Source organism: Oenanthe melanoleuca, chromosome 5 (assembly GCF_029582105.1).
Source record: "Oenanthe melanoleuca isolate GR-GAL-2019-014 chromosome 5, OMel1.0, whole genome shotgun sequence".
In the NCBI taxonomy this organism is placed as follows: Eukaryota; Metazoa; Chordata; class Aves; order Passeriformes; family Muscicapidae; genus Oenanthe; species Oenanthe melanoleuca.
Genome location: NC_079339.1, coordinates 55,435,798 through 55,448,271, shown reverse-complemented (window position 1 = coordinate 55,448,271; position 12,474 = coordinate 55,435,798). Strand labels below are relative to the sequence as shown.

Below are 12,474 nucleotides of genomic sequence, written 5' to 3'. Positions count from 1 at the left end.
TCCAGGGCTGACATCCCCCTGGCCCAGTTAGCTGAGGGATGGTGTTGGTGACAGGACAGCAGGTAATGGTTGGTTCTGCTTCATCTGTACAGACAGGGCAGTTCTTTCTCTGTTGGGTTCAGTCATCTTGGGAATGTGGCCAGATCTTTCTGATTTCCATGACCAACTGTAGCATGTTTTTTCACTGGGGAATTTTGTTGAACTAGTTAACTTTGTGCATTGGATTCAGGTCGTGCTGCAGTGGGTGTCACCAAACTCGTTTTACAGGGTTTTCCAAGGAAATCACTCAGTATGGTATTTTCTACCCTGGGTAGGCTTGTAGGCTGTAAATGGCTTTTTCAGTTGAGCTGTAGTTGCTTTTCAGATACCTGAGTTGCACAATGGCACCCTGACTCTTGAACCACAGCCTGTGTCCCTAACTGGATTCTTTTGAGGCTTTAATTGTTGTGTGCAATCTTCAGTGTCTACAAGCAATCCATCTTTTCCTTATCTTTGGATCCTTTTTGTTTTATTTTTACTAGTAAATTTGGCTTATGTGTGTTGTGAGTGTTGGGAAAGTGATCACTTTCCTATAACATCCTAATGTTTCTTGGAGAAAATACTGGTAAACTGTGGAGTGCCTTACACATCTCTCCAAAATGTTGCATGTGGTTTTAGGATATGGAAGCAGCATGAATTACCCTTTAAAAGCTGAAAGTCAAGCTGAAGTTCACAGGAATCTGAGAGCTTTAGAGAAATTAACAAAAATGTGTTATAAACAGCAGGAATATAAAATAGCATCATAAAAATGATGTGAGTAGATTTTTCAGTGTGGTATCTCCTTAGAGATTAGTTTTTGGGTAGAGAGAATTAAATATTTTGCACACGTGTAGCTTGCTTTGGTCAAGAAAGTTAGAGGTGATCACTGTTACATGGACACCTCAAAATGTCAGGAATTGAAGGGTCATTGCTTTCTGAAAAACTCATCCTTTGCTTTATTTTATGTCTTCTCTGGACCTCCCAGTCGTTGGTCGTCATGGATTTTGCTAGTGGCTATTGCTTTCTGCAAGAATCTGCAGAATCAAAAAATCATGTGTAAAATAGATTGAGTTTTAAGTTTTGTTTTTTTGAATGGGGGATTGTGAAAAAATCCTTTTCATTATTGTGTACAGGCTTATGATTTGATTGAGACTAGGAGCATATAAAAAGCATAAAATTCTGTATTTCAAACTTCCTAGAGTTGTGTGCTCAGGGGTGTTCTCCCCGATTTGTTTTCATTTGGCTGCTTTAGTGGCACTAGATAATATCAAGCATTCATTGTGTGTGATTTATATGGGTAGGGAAAATACTATACAAATTTTCTCAGGCCAGGAACAATGTTCTTTACACATGGCCTTTAATACAGTTGTGAGCCTAAATAAATGCTGCTTTTGACTATGTGCACAGATCCCATATAATTATGGAGCAGTGTGGTTAATTATGAGAGAACCTGCAGCATTGTGGATTGCTCCTCAGCTGATAAAACAGATAAAACAGATCAGCTCAAATTTTGTCTGGAACTGATCATCTGAATCTTGGGCCAGATTTCCTTTTCTTTGCTTGTTTTCAGTGGCTCTTTAGTTAGAGGGAGTAGTGGGCTCTGGTGGCACAAAGCATATGGATGTAGCCGTGGATAATGGTGGGGTTTGGTTGTCTGTGTGATATTTACAACTGAAATAGTGAATGGAAATGGAGAACTCTTTTCTTTCCCATTAAAATTACACAGAGATAGGAATGAACAAAAATACTCTGCAAAATCAATAAGTTAGACCAGTCCCACAGAGGGTGGCAGGTGGGATTTGTGCTAAAACAGGCATTCAAAAATACTCTTCTAGGCTATTTCCACACATAAGAACGAGTCACAGACAAAATCCCAACAATCTCTCAATTTGCTGTACATGGGAGGAACTTCACACAATGAAGAACAGATTTGTGGATATTTATCTGACTTCAAATCGTTTGACAACAATTTGATCATGATCATCTCACCAGTGTGGGGAGGCAGCTGTGTCCTCCTCCCTCTTGTCCCAGTGTCTGCATCTGCTGCTGAGTAACTTCACTGCGGTGTTCTGCTTTGTGTGGTTTGTGGCAGAATGGGTACTGAGAGAAATACTAACAAGAACAGAATGTATTTTGTTAAAACTTTTTTGCTTTCGTCTTTTTGATCCTCCTTTCATACAAGTTGTCTCTCTTCTTGTTCCCTCTGTGCAACTGATTCTCCTCATTTGCTTTTCCCACTAACAAACACTGAAAGAATAAATATGCATCACAAATTTTCATTGTGATAATATTCTTTGAAATGTGCTGCAGCTTTGAGAGAACAGCTCTTGTTATGTCTTTGCAGTGGTGAGTAATGTTTGCTCACTTTGCCCTTTGTGTTTGATAACCTGTAAAGCTCCTCCAGCTTCACTGGAGTAGATCTGGGCTGGGTGTTTATTCCCTACCATCTGTAGGAAATGATTGAGATGCCAGCACAGCTAATGAAGGTCTGACATGTTCTCCTTATATTTAATACCTAAAAGTACTTGCATTGAATATGACCTTACAATTTAGCTTCAAAAAGTTTCCATGATATTCACCAAGTGGTTTAATGCACTAGAATAGCAGTTGCCTTTTTTTTTTTTTTTGAGCTTGAGGAAAAAAAACAACATTTTTTTGAATTATTAAATTTAAAATACAAAAAAAAAAGTTCCCTATCATGCTTTAAGTAGGTCAGGATTTCTGCCACCTTTAAGAAAGGAAATTGAAACCTGACCTGCTCAATGGCCAGGGTGGGCTGGGGCGAGGAAGTTTTGGTTTGTTTTCCCTTTTTCTTTTTCTTTATATTTTTTTTCCTCGAATAAGTCAAAATATACTTGGTTTTTTGAGATTTGTTTCACTGGCCACGTGTTGCATATTGTAGGGTATTTCAAGACATCCCTGAAATATTTGTCATGCTGTGTCCCACCAAGAATGTAATCTTAAGGTCTCCACTGTTTATGAAGCACAGTCTATATTTTATCTCATGCTGAGAAAAGATGTGATAATGGTTGTTTGGGGATTATGTGAAAATGAAGTGAGGAATGACCCTTAAAAATTGGTAGGAAGTGGGAGATTCCCAAATGAGACCAGGGAGGCAGGGAAACTGAATTGCTGCTATGGGGTTTTTCTAATGAATATCGTCTTTGCACTTATAATTGGGGAAATTAAGATTGGGGAGAGAAAGAAGCATTTAAAGAAAGTGCAATAAAAATCTGTTGGGCTACAGAAATGAAAGCTAAACCTTTAGTTTGGGGAACTTGTGTTTGTCAGTGGTGCAGTTTCAGGGAGTGCAGGCACAGAGCCTGAGAAGGTGCCTGTGATGCAGAAGATCATCAGTGGATCAGAAGTGCTGGGAAGTGATGTGATGTGCACATCCTAAATGAGACCTATTGCAGTTGGAAATGCTTTACTTGGTTTTGGGTTCATTCTTTACATCTCCTTTAACTTTCTTTAGGTCAAAAAAGAAAGTAGATTTGCCAAAACATTTCTTTTAAAAACATACTTGCCTAGGCTTGTTTCTTGAAGTATGAAGTCTCAATTTGGATGAACGATGGCAATAAAGTGTTACTGAGTTGCATCCTTTGTTTTTCTGCAACTTAATGTTCAGAATAATTTGGGTTTTGTTCTGTGAGGTATTAAAGGAGTTCATAGAGATCATTCTTCCTTCTCTGCCATCCAGCTATTCAAATTGCAGTAGTAAAGCCAACAGAGATTTAGCAAGTCATTCCAAATGGTGCTTTAGGGCAGGGAATAAATAATGTCCTAATCAATTGAAATTTCAGTAGGGAATTGTGATATGATGTGAAATTACCTACATTAGTCCAGAAAACTCATGTGATCTCAGCAGCAAAAATGCAACTGAGTCCTTAGTATCCAAAGGCTACTGGTGCTTCTGGCCTGTCTCACTGAAAAGGCAGCACCCTTGAAAAGCACTTAGTTCCCTGAGGCTCTATTAGACTGGAGAGGAGGGGAGGATGATTTTTTGAGTCATGACCACCACTTTTTGCTGCAGAAAGGATTTTTTTTTTACATGTTAGTAGAATATATCTCCATAGCAAATTGCATGTTCTATCTGAAGTAGGGACAAGCTGAGGATTCTTACTCCAGTTTCTTCTGTGTGTTGTATTGGCTATTAAGGACAAGCAGAATGGTGTGATCTTACTTTTTCTCTTTCCACAATGTAAAAAAAATTGATCCAAGTGAATCAAGTTTGGGTCTCTGGCATATATGTATTATAAGATAAATTACTTGCTTTTTGAAAGAATAATATTAATCTCTTTAATTTGGGAAGATTGCTTTAGACTGATGGCTCAGAGTGTTTACTGTTATGAGCAGAAGGAGCAGATGATTGAATACTGGAAAAAAAAAATTTGAAGGAAGACAAGCATAGCACAGTTTTAAGATGCACATAGTTTTAGCTTGTCTCTCTCTTTTTAAAATTTTCTTCCTAAGCTATTGTTCTTTCAGGGTTTCAGTCATTAGAGCACATAACCAGTACCATAGATAAGACTGGAGACGTCTTCTTTACCAAATCTGGTTACTTATTGAAGACAATGAGGTCATCAAATCCTCCTCTTGTTAACTTACATAACTTTTAAAAACTAAGTAATGTTAATTTTTTTTTACTACTTTTTGATTCCAGACTCCCACTGTTGTGACTGAAGAGAAGTACAGTTTCCAGTATGAAGTTTTACTCTATTGGTTGGACATGTTACAGTTCAGTAGCTTTTTCTGCTGTTTTTCCTGAAAAGCCAATCTTCTTAATCTTGTGGTTTTCTAGTTGCCTTTTTGTGCATTTATAGGATGATCTCATCTGTTTTGAGTGTGATTGACCAGAACCACATTGGTCATTTCTGGTTAAAGCTCCCATCCTGCTGGTGACTCTTTCAAACACCAGCAGCTCTTCTGCGGCCACCTTGGGTTCCTTGTTCTGCCTTTTCCTGACTGCACCTCATGGCAGGGGGACCACGAGGTGCTATTTAATTGGTATAGGGCTGTCATTTTCTCTACTTGATATTCTTTTAAGTGATGAGCTCCCAGTGGCTATGTGACTTGTTTCAAATGCATGAATTAATTTTTTTCAGTTGTGTTGCCTTCTGTTTCTGTTGTAGAAGGACTTGGCTGTAAAGTAATCTTGTGTACTTAGTGTAAAATATTCTGAAATAATTTGTCTTTTGGCTGTCTTATTTTTAGCAATTCTGAAAAATATTATTTACCCTCTGTCTACTACCTCATGTGTTATTGCATTGCTTGTGTTTTAACTATTCATTGACTCAGCTTTGTAGAGGTGTGTTGATCAAGCAACTTATAGGGTACCCTGAAATAATGATGGACATTTCTTGGTTCTTTTTTTCTTTCCTTAGACTTTTGGATCAAGATAAACTAGCTCCAAAAGCTTTGGAGGAGAAAAGGAGAAATTCTAATAAACACTGTTGGGTGCTGTTGATTCAGAGGCTGGGAAGTTCTTAGTTCAGGGATCTTGTTCAAACTATAACCTGCCTGTGTGGTGCACCCAATTGAAGAGTTGATCTGGCTGAAAAATGACCCAGAAAATAACTGTGTGGCTGCACAAATCCTATCCTGGCTTATGGGTGAGGACATCTGGGGAAGGACTGTGCACAGCAGTACAGGTTACAGCAGCTTCTCTGTCATTGGTGCTGACTTAACATGTAGGGGAACACTTCTGGTGTTTCCAAGCTAAATATATAAACTCAGGGTTGTTGGGACTTCTGCTGCTTCTAAGAATGGCAGATGATGTCTTAACCTTTGAGTTTTTTGTAATTAAATAAAAAGAAACAGTTGATTTTATTGTATCATAAACCAGGATTTATGCAGGAGCTCCCACTTGGTTATGGCAACTTGTTCTTTCAGTAATTTCAAACCAAGGAGGTTTAGTGGTAGGGAGGACATCACTTTGTTACACTTTGTTTTTTGATCCCTGATAGGGATTTCAGAGCTATCCAGGACATAGGTGATGCAGTAATTGCTCCACCAGGCTGTTTTTTCAGTTGTTTGTAATCGTGTGTAGGTACACCCACACTGTCTCTGTATTTGAATAGCTTGAGGAAATTGGACTGTGTACTTTTCATGCTTCAAGTCAAACACAAGTCTGTGCTCTTGGCAGGAATTTGGCTTGGTTCCTCCCAATAGCTGGGAGAGATGAGCCAACATTCATAGATCACTCAACAGTATCTTTGCAAAGATGGCTCAAGATTTTGATTTTTGAGAGACTTTTAAAGCCTCTTTTTAAAAGCCTCTGCATGTTTCCCATTGAGACCCCAACCACTGTTGTATTTTGGAAAACCTTGGTCATGTGCCTGGCTCTCTGACAGATGTGTCTTATCAATTTTTTCTTACTCTGAGATTAGACATGAAATATGGGAGTGTCTTGTGACAAGCCCTTAGTAATGTGGTCAGGATATCCCATCATGCCACAAATACCTTTAAATGTTTTTCCCCTTTTACTGTAGAGCCACATTTCCTTGTCTTGTTCCCACATGCTGTTGTTGCACTGTAAAATGCATTGAAAATACAGGACAGAAGGTAGAAGTCTTATTTCAGATCAAGTAAAAGATTTGTCATTACTATTTTGGGACCCCCAAGTGTTTATTTTTTGTTGTCTGTGTTTTAGGGTTTTTTCCATGTGATTTCTGGCTTATGTAGGTGTTTGGTGTGATGGAATAAGTGAATGCTCAGAGTACTTGGGTTAGTAAGACCTGGCAGCTCTGGGGGCAGCTCAGCCCACACCATGGTGCAGACTTTGTCACAAAGTAAGAAATGGATATGGAAGGAGAAGGGAGCAACATATCTCATGTGGAGTCTGGTGTGAGATCTCACACTTGTTAATGATAAGCATGTTTGTCTTGTGAGAGAGTGAGTGATGTTGAGCTGGTTTGTGTCTAAAGAAGTGCAATTTGGACAGACTTGGAAAATTTCGTAATTGTGACTTAAGTTTAGGTGTCCTGTGGGCAGCTGTTGATCCTGATAACTACTTAGTTTGATATTTGCTGAGAACTCTGAAAACTTGCAAAGTTCTCATTGAAGGAGAATAAAGCATAATAAAAAAGATTATTGACACAGTTGAATTATTATTTTAGTGCATGTGTTTGCCCAGTAGACCATAATGGATTTGGAGTAGTTGTTCTGGTACACTGAGTAAATTCTGGGTCGGCTTTGGTGTGCCTAGTCATTGTGAAAGCACTTATTTCTCAATGCCACACAGCTGCTCTTGAATTGTCAAGAATTGGCCTGTCAAGTACTGGCCTGTTGTTTGACCAAACTGGCAGAATGGTGCTGTAAGACATGTTTTTATGATTGTGTCCTTAATTGACTAGGCAGCACTATGTCAGTAAGAACCACTTTTATTTGAATACCCATAGAAATATTTTTCTACACTATCGAGACTTAATAACAGAAATGCTTCCCTATTTTTTTTCTCTTAGGGAAAAAAGAAGGGCTCATCTGTACTGGATAAAACTGATTTAAGTTTTAGACTGCTGCAAATTCCCTTGTCAGGTCCAAGCCCCTTGAAATGGTTTTCTAGTAGAGATGTTGAAACACAATGGATGGTGGAAATGTTTGTTTATTATTAACTGACTCAGTATGTCTTTTTTTAATTTTTTAATTTTTTTCCTTTTGAAATGCCAGTCAGTCAAGACTGTTGTTCAGCCACTACCTGATCTGCTTTATTTCTGGTGCAGCTGAGGTGAACTGGTCTGTATAGCAGAGTATATACATGAGTTAACTGTGCCTGAATGTCTCCTAAATTTTTGAGATGTCTGGGCTCATTTAACCTCCTCTTTTCTTCGATACGGAGCAGAACTTGTCTGGCAAAACAAAAATGAAACAGAAGTGGAGTGTGTACATCCTTTTCCCAAAAGATATAAATAGTCTAGAAGGAGGATTGTGTTCTCAGCAGCTTGGCAGATGACGCTGAGAATTGATATAACACAGGCAGAGCACCGGAATCTCTTTTTGCTTTTGCTTTGTTGCTTAAATGAGGGGGTTCAGATCAGCTCTCTGGAGTCCTGATGCTTTTGAGACAAAAATGAAATGTTAGCGAAGCAATCTGAGATTTTGTGTCACTGTGTGTGTGACTGGGCTGAAGAGAAGGGAGCTGCAGACAACTGCAGATAGCTTATCACCAGTGTTTAAAACCCCAAAACTCTCATCTGATTTGAGATTTTCTCATCTGAGTCTGATAGAGCTGTGGTTCCTGCCTGAAAGCTGTCCCCTATTGCCATGACAAGCTGTATTCTCTGCGTGCCACGGGGGCTGCCTGTGAGACCTGTTTATTTATTAGCTGAGGACAAGACCCATTGTGTGGGTTTTTTGGCTAACTAAGATTTTGAGAGCATTGTGAAGTTGTCTCCTCCCAAGGTAAGGACAGCAAAATCCCCATTGGTGGAACTTAACAGAATCTGGACAGGAATGTGAGAGAGAATAATTGGTATTACCTTCTCCCAGCTCCCGCTTGTATTTGGCAGTCAAGAAAGGGATGGGCCAAAAAACATAGGCAGCAGCTACTGTAAGTATTTGAATAAGGATTTATGGATTCCTGAAGCTGAGGTGTGAAAAGGAAAAGCCTGATTTTTATCCCTAGCTCCCTACTGATCTCTTAAGCTCCTTTATTCTTAGGCTCTCAGGAGTGCTTGGTGTCACTGGGGTCACACTTCTCTTTCCTCTTCTTTGCTCCCTGTCCTGTAACATGGGAAAAAATGGCTTTAGCTGGGTTCTTTTGACTTTTGGATCACAGAGGTCATGGTTGCTGCAGTCTCCAGGAAGAACCTTCTAGGCTGTGTCTATGAGTCCATCAGCCCAGAAAATAAAGCTGCAGTGGCCAACTGCAAATCGTTGATGAGCTCTTGGCTATGTAGCAGAAACCACTGGGACTTGTTAAATGTACTGAAGGTTGTGAAATAAGCAGGTTTGACAGCTGCTCTCCCCAAATTGGGCTGTTCTTGTCTCAGTTCAAGAACCACTGCTTGAGAATATCAAATGTCCAATCCAAGCTAAGCAAGAAGCCCAGGAATGTTTCTAGAAGCATCTTTGATTTTAAAAAACTAGATGTCATTCTGTAAGCTTTCTCATGTGTGTGTTTTCTGGTTTTTAATATTCCATCCCCATAAATCAAGTCATTCCACTTTTGTAAGTAAATTTCCCTCTGACATTGAAATTGAGGAACAAGTGAAAACACATAATTTTTGCTCATTCTTTCCACTCCTCTTGTTTGTGGTTCAGGTCTTGGCTATGGATTGAAGACTGGATTATTATTTTTTAATAAAAACTATTTCTTATTTCTTCTCTCTATAGTAGAGAGGATAATTTATTTTGTTACTTTAAATAACAGAAACGTCTTTGTTATAAAAGCTGAAAAAAGAGAGGCTTGGAAATTCTGAGTTTGATAACTGCTTAATTCTAACTGTTTAATGAGTGTAGGTACTAAAAATGGGCTTTGTAAAGAAGGGTAGTAACTCATTCTGTAACAGCAAAAGCCATAAAGATTTTTTTTTTAACTGAAATGATTAATGGCTGCTTATCTGAAATCTGGCAAATTTTTGTAATGCTCAGCAGAATCTAAAATTTTGAGAGAATGTCTTGTGCTCCTGCTTGTGAAAATAGCTGTTCATTTAATGTTTTGTTTGCTCCCTTGCCAGCCAAGCCAAAAAAGTGAGCAGCACCATCAAGCTGTGCTAGTGTTGTGAGCCATTTTCATCCTTCAGTGTCCCAGAGGATTGATTCCTTATCTGCCATCATCCCTGCATGAAGTGAATGTGTGCATGTGTGAGGAATGCACATTGGGCACAAATCTTGTACCCTTTGAAGACACTCTGTCCAAAACAAACACTTAGTTCCCAGTAAGTGTAATTTAGTTGATAAATATCTTAACAGCTTTCTGAGGAGGAACTTCTGTTTGTTTTCTGCAATGTACCAAAAGCATTTTTAGTAGGATCCTGAAGTCCTTGAACATGAGGCCTGTAGTGCTGTTATTGCATTGATGGTGCCAAACCATGTAGATGCTTTGTTTGCTTCCCCCAAAAATGTGATGTTCTGGACTGCTCAGAGACTGGGCTTTTTGTTTAATACCTCATGGGGATGAGAGAGAAGAACAACAGATAAAACCACTGTCCATGAAATGAAAATGAGCATTCTAATGTTTATTGGTGTCAAAGACCAGAAGACTTTATAGTTCCTTGCTGGCATTACTGATAGTTGTCCCTGTTGTATGTCCATGTATAAATCCTTGGGCATTTTCTGATTATCTTCATCCTGATTACATGTTCTCAAGACACAAACTCAAATCCAAAAGGAAATGAAATGTTTTAGTGAGTGTGTGAAGTAGAATAGATTGTAGAGGGTGTTCAACCTCAGTGTGAAAGAGGAGAAATAGCAACATCACACCCTGTTTGTTTAGATCTCATGAGAAGCTGTTGTCTTCAGACAAACTCAGTATTGCACAAATGTATGGATGTGATTTTTTTAAAATATGAACATTTGCCATTGTTAGTTTATGTGTGTAGCCTATCTGCATACATAATGCAAATGAAAAATTGCCTATTTAAGGCTCCTAATTTAAGAAAACATAGGGTCATCTTGGCCCTGATTTGAAAGTGAGTTTAACAGGTGCTTTGTTTATTTGGAGAAGGCCACATATAATGTGTTGGCCAATGAGAGATGTACAGGATGGTGTCCTGTTTCCACAGACAACTGTCCTTACAATAGGGCCAGTTGGACTTGGAAAGAAATGGTGTGGTCTGTGTGCCATGAGGAGCTCTCTAATACCAGCTGTGGTGTTGGGAGTGTCCCTCTGTGCTATGGAATGGGTTGGGTACCTTTGATGAAGTCACAGAAATTGCTACATATCTTTAATAACTAACTAAATAAATAATCCATGTGAAAAAAAGAAAAAGAGTATTTTTAAATTTTACAGTGCAAGATAATTCTTTTCAAGTCACATTTTGAAATCATTGTTTCAAGACGTGAAAGAATTCATTAAATCCTCCTTTATAACAGTCTGTCTTCCTGGTGATAATACATGCTCTGCAGTGAAGCTAAAAGGAATTCCTTGGAGCAGGGCTGGGGAAATGGCTTTTTTCCCTTCCTCAAGAATCAGATGGAAATGTGTGACCCCACATCACCATTGGTGGCAGAGTGGCTGCTGTTTGTGGGGGCAAGGATGCCAGATCTGCTCGGAAGGAAGTTTGGGATCTGTGTATATTAAATCTGTCCGGAGATGGGAGAGGAGGCAGGATATGGACTGAGTCCAGCTCTGCCCTTCACTTGTCCCAAACAGCCCCCTCTGAATTCTGAAGGAATTATCTCCAAATAAATATAAGGGTGGATGTGCATGAGTGAGTGAGAATGCGATCACCTGATGTGGGATTCCCATAGTGAGGTGTTGACTCATCTTTTTATGTATAGAAAGCTATTTTGCAGCCTTAGAAACGGTGCTTTCAGTTGGGGAAGGCATTGAAGCACTTGACTAAGGAAAAAAATCCCTCCTTGGAAAAGCACTTCAGACAAGTCCTGTGCAAACTTGAAATGTCTTTGATTTAGGGAAGGGGGGAGTGAAGTAGTTTCAGGTGCTACTGTCTGTGAATAATATCCTGCACATGGAGCCCCTGTTCTGTTGGTCCTTAGGCAATACTGTGATAAAAAAAAACAATGCAAACACCTGCACTTGGATCCACCTGCTAAGTTCTGTCGCTTTACACTTCTATTCTATAACTTAGGAAGGAGGAGGCAGGGACTTTTCTGTGCTTTGGCTGCTGTGTTGAGAGATACATAAACAGCACAAGCTGCCAGAATGAAGGAGACAGTGAAACTGTCCTTATGTCAGGCTCCTGCATGCACAGACAGGTTGGGGGAGGAAGGAGAGAACCCTTTCCCTGTCTTGCCTGTTCTCTTGCATTTACTATTGCTCCTCCTGTAGAGGGGACATAAATTGCTTTCATTATGTACATGATATTAATATCTCATTACTTTATTGAGTCCGTGTTCCAGCAACTTCTGAATTTCAGTCTTAGTGTGCTAATGAAGTTTGATCTTTCCCTACCCAGATAACTTGTATTTATAAATACACTTTGTTTTCTGACTAAAGGAATTCTGGAGCAGGCAAATGCCCAAGTAAATTCAAGGTTTGCTCTGTAACATTGACAGCTGCTGTGCGAGATGAAAGCTGAAGCTGTAATTCTCCATGTGTTAACAACAACAAAAAAATTGCCTTTTTTTTTTTTTTTTTTTTTTTTTTTAATTGTGAGATACAATTGTGTTTGTTTTGCACTTTCTAATCTTGAAAACAGAAGCTGGGTAGAACTGGTTGGCTCTTCTCATCTCTGCCTCTGTAAGGACTGGAACCAGTTTAGTTGGGGATAGGTCAGCGGTGGGAAAGTTTTGTTTAAGATCTTTCTCAACCATGTCAGTGTTGTTTCTCTT

General features: G+C 39.2%; 1 protein-coding gene across 1 annotated transcript in view; it reads left to right on the top strand.

The window, feature by feature from the left end:
- MNAT1 (MNAT1 component of CDK activating kinase) overlaps positions 1-12,474 on the top strand; it is a 116,027-nt gene that overhangs the window by 20,581 nt on the left and 82,972 nt on the right. The gene's annotated exons all lie outside the window — the stretch shown is intronic.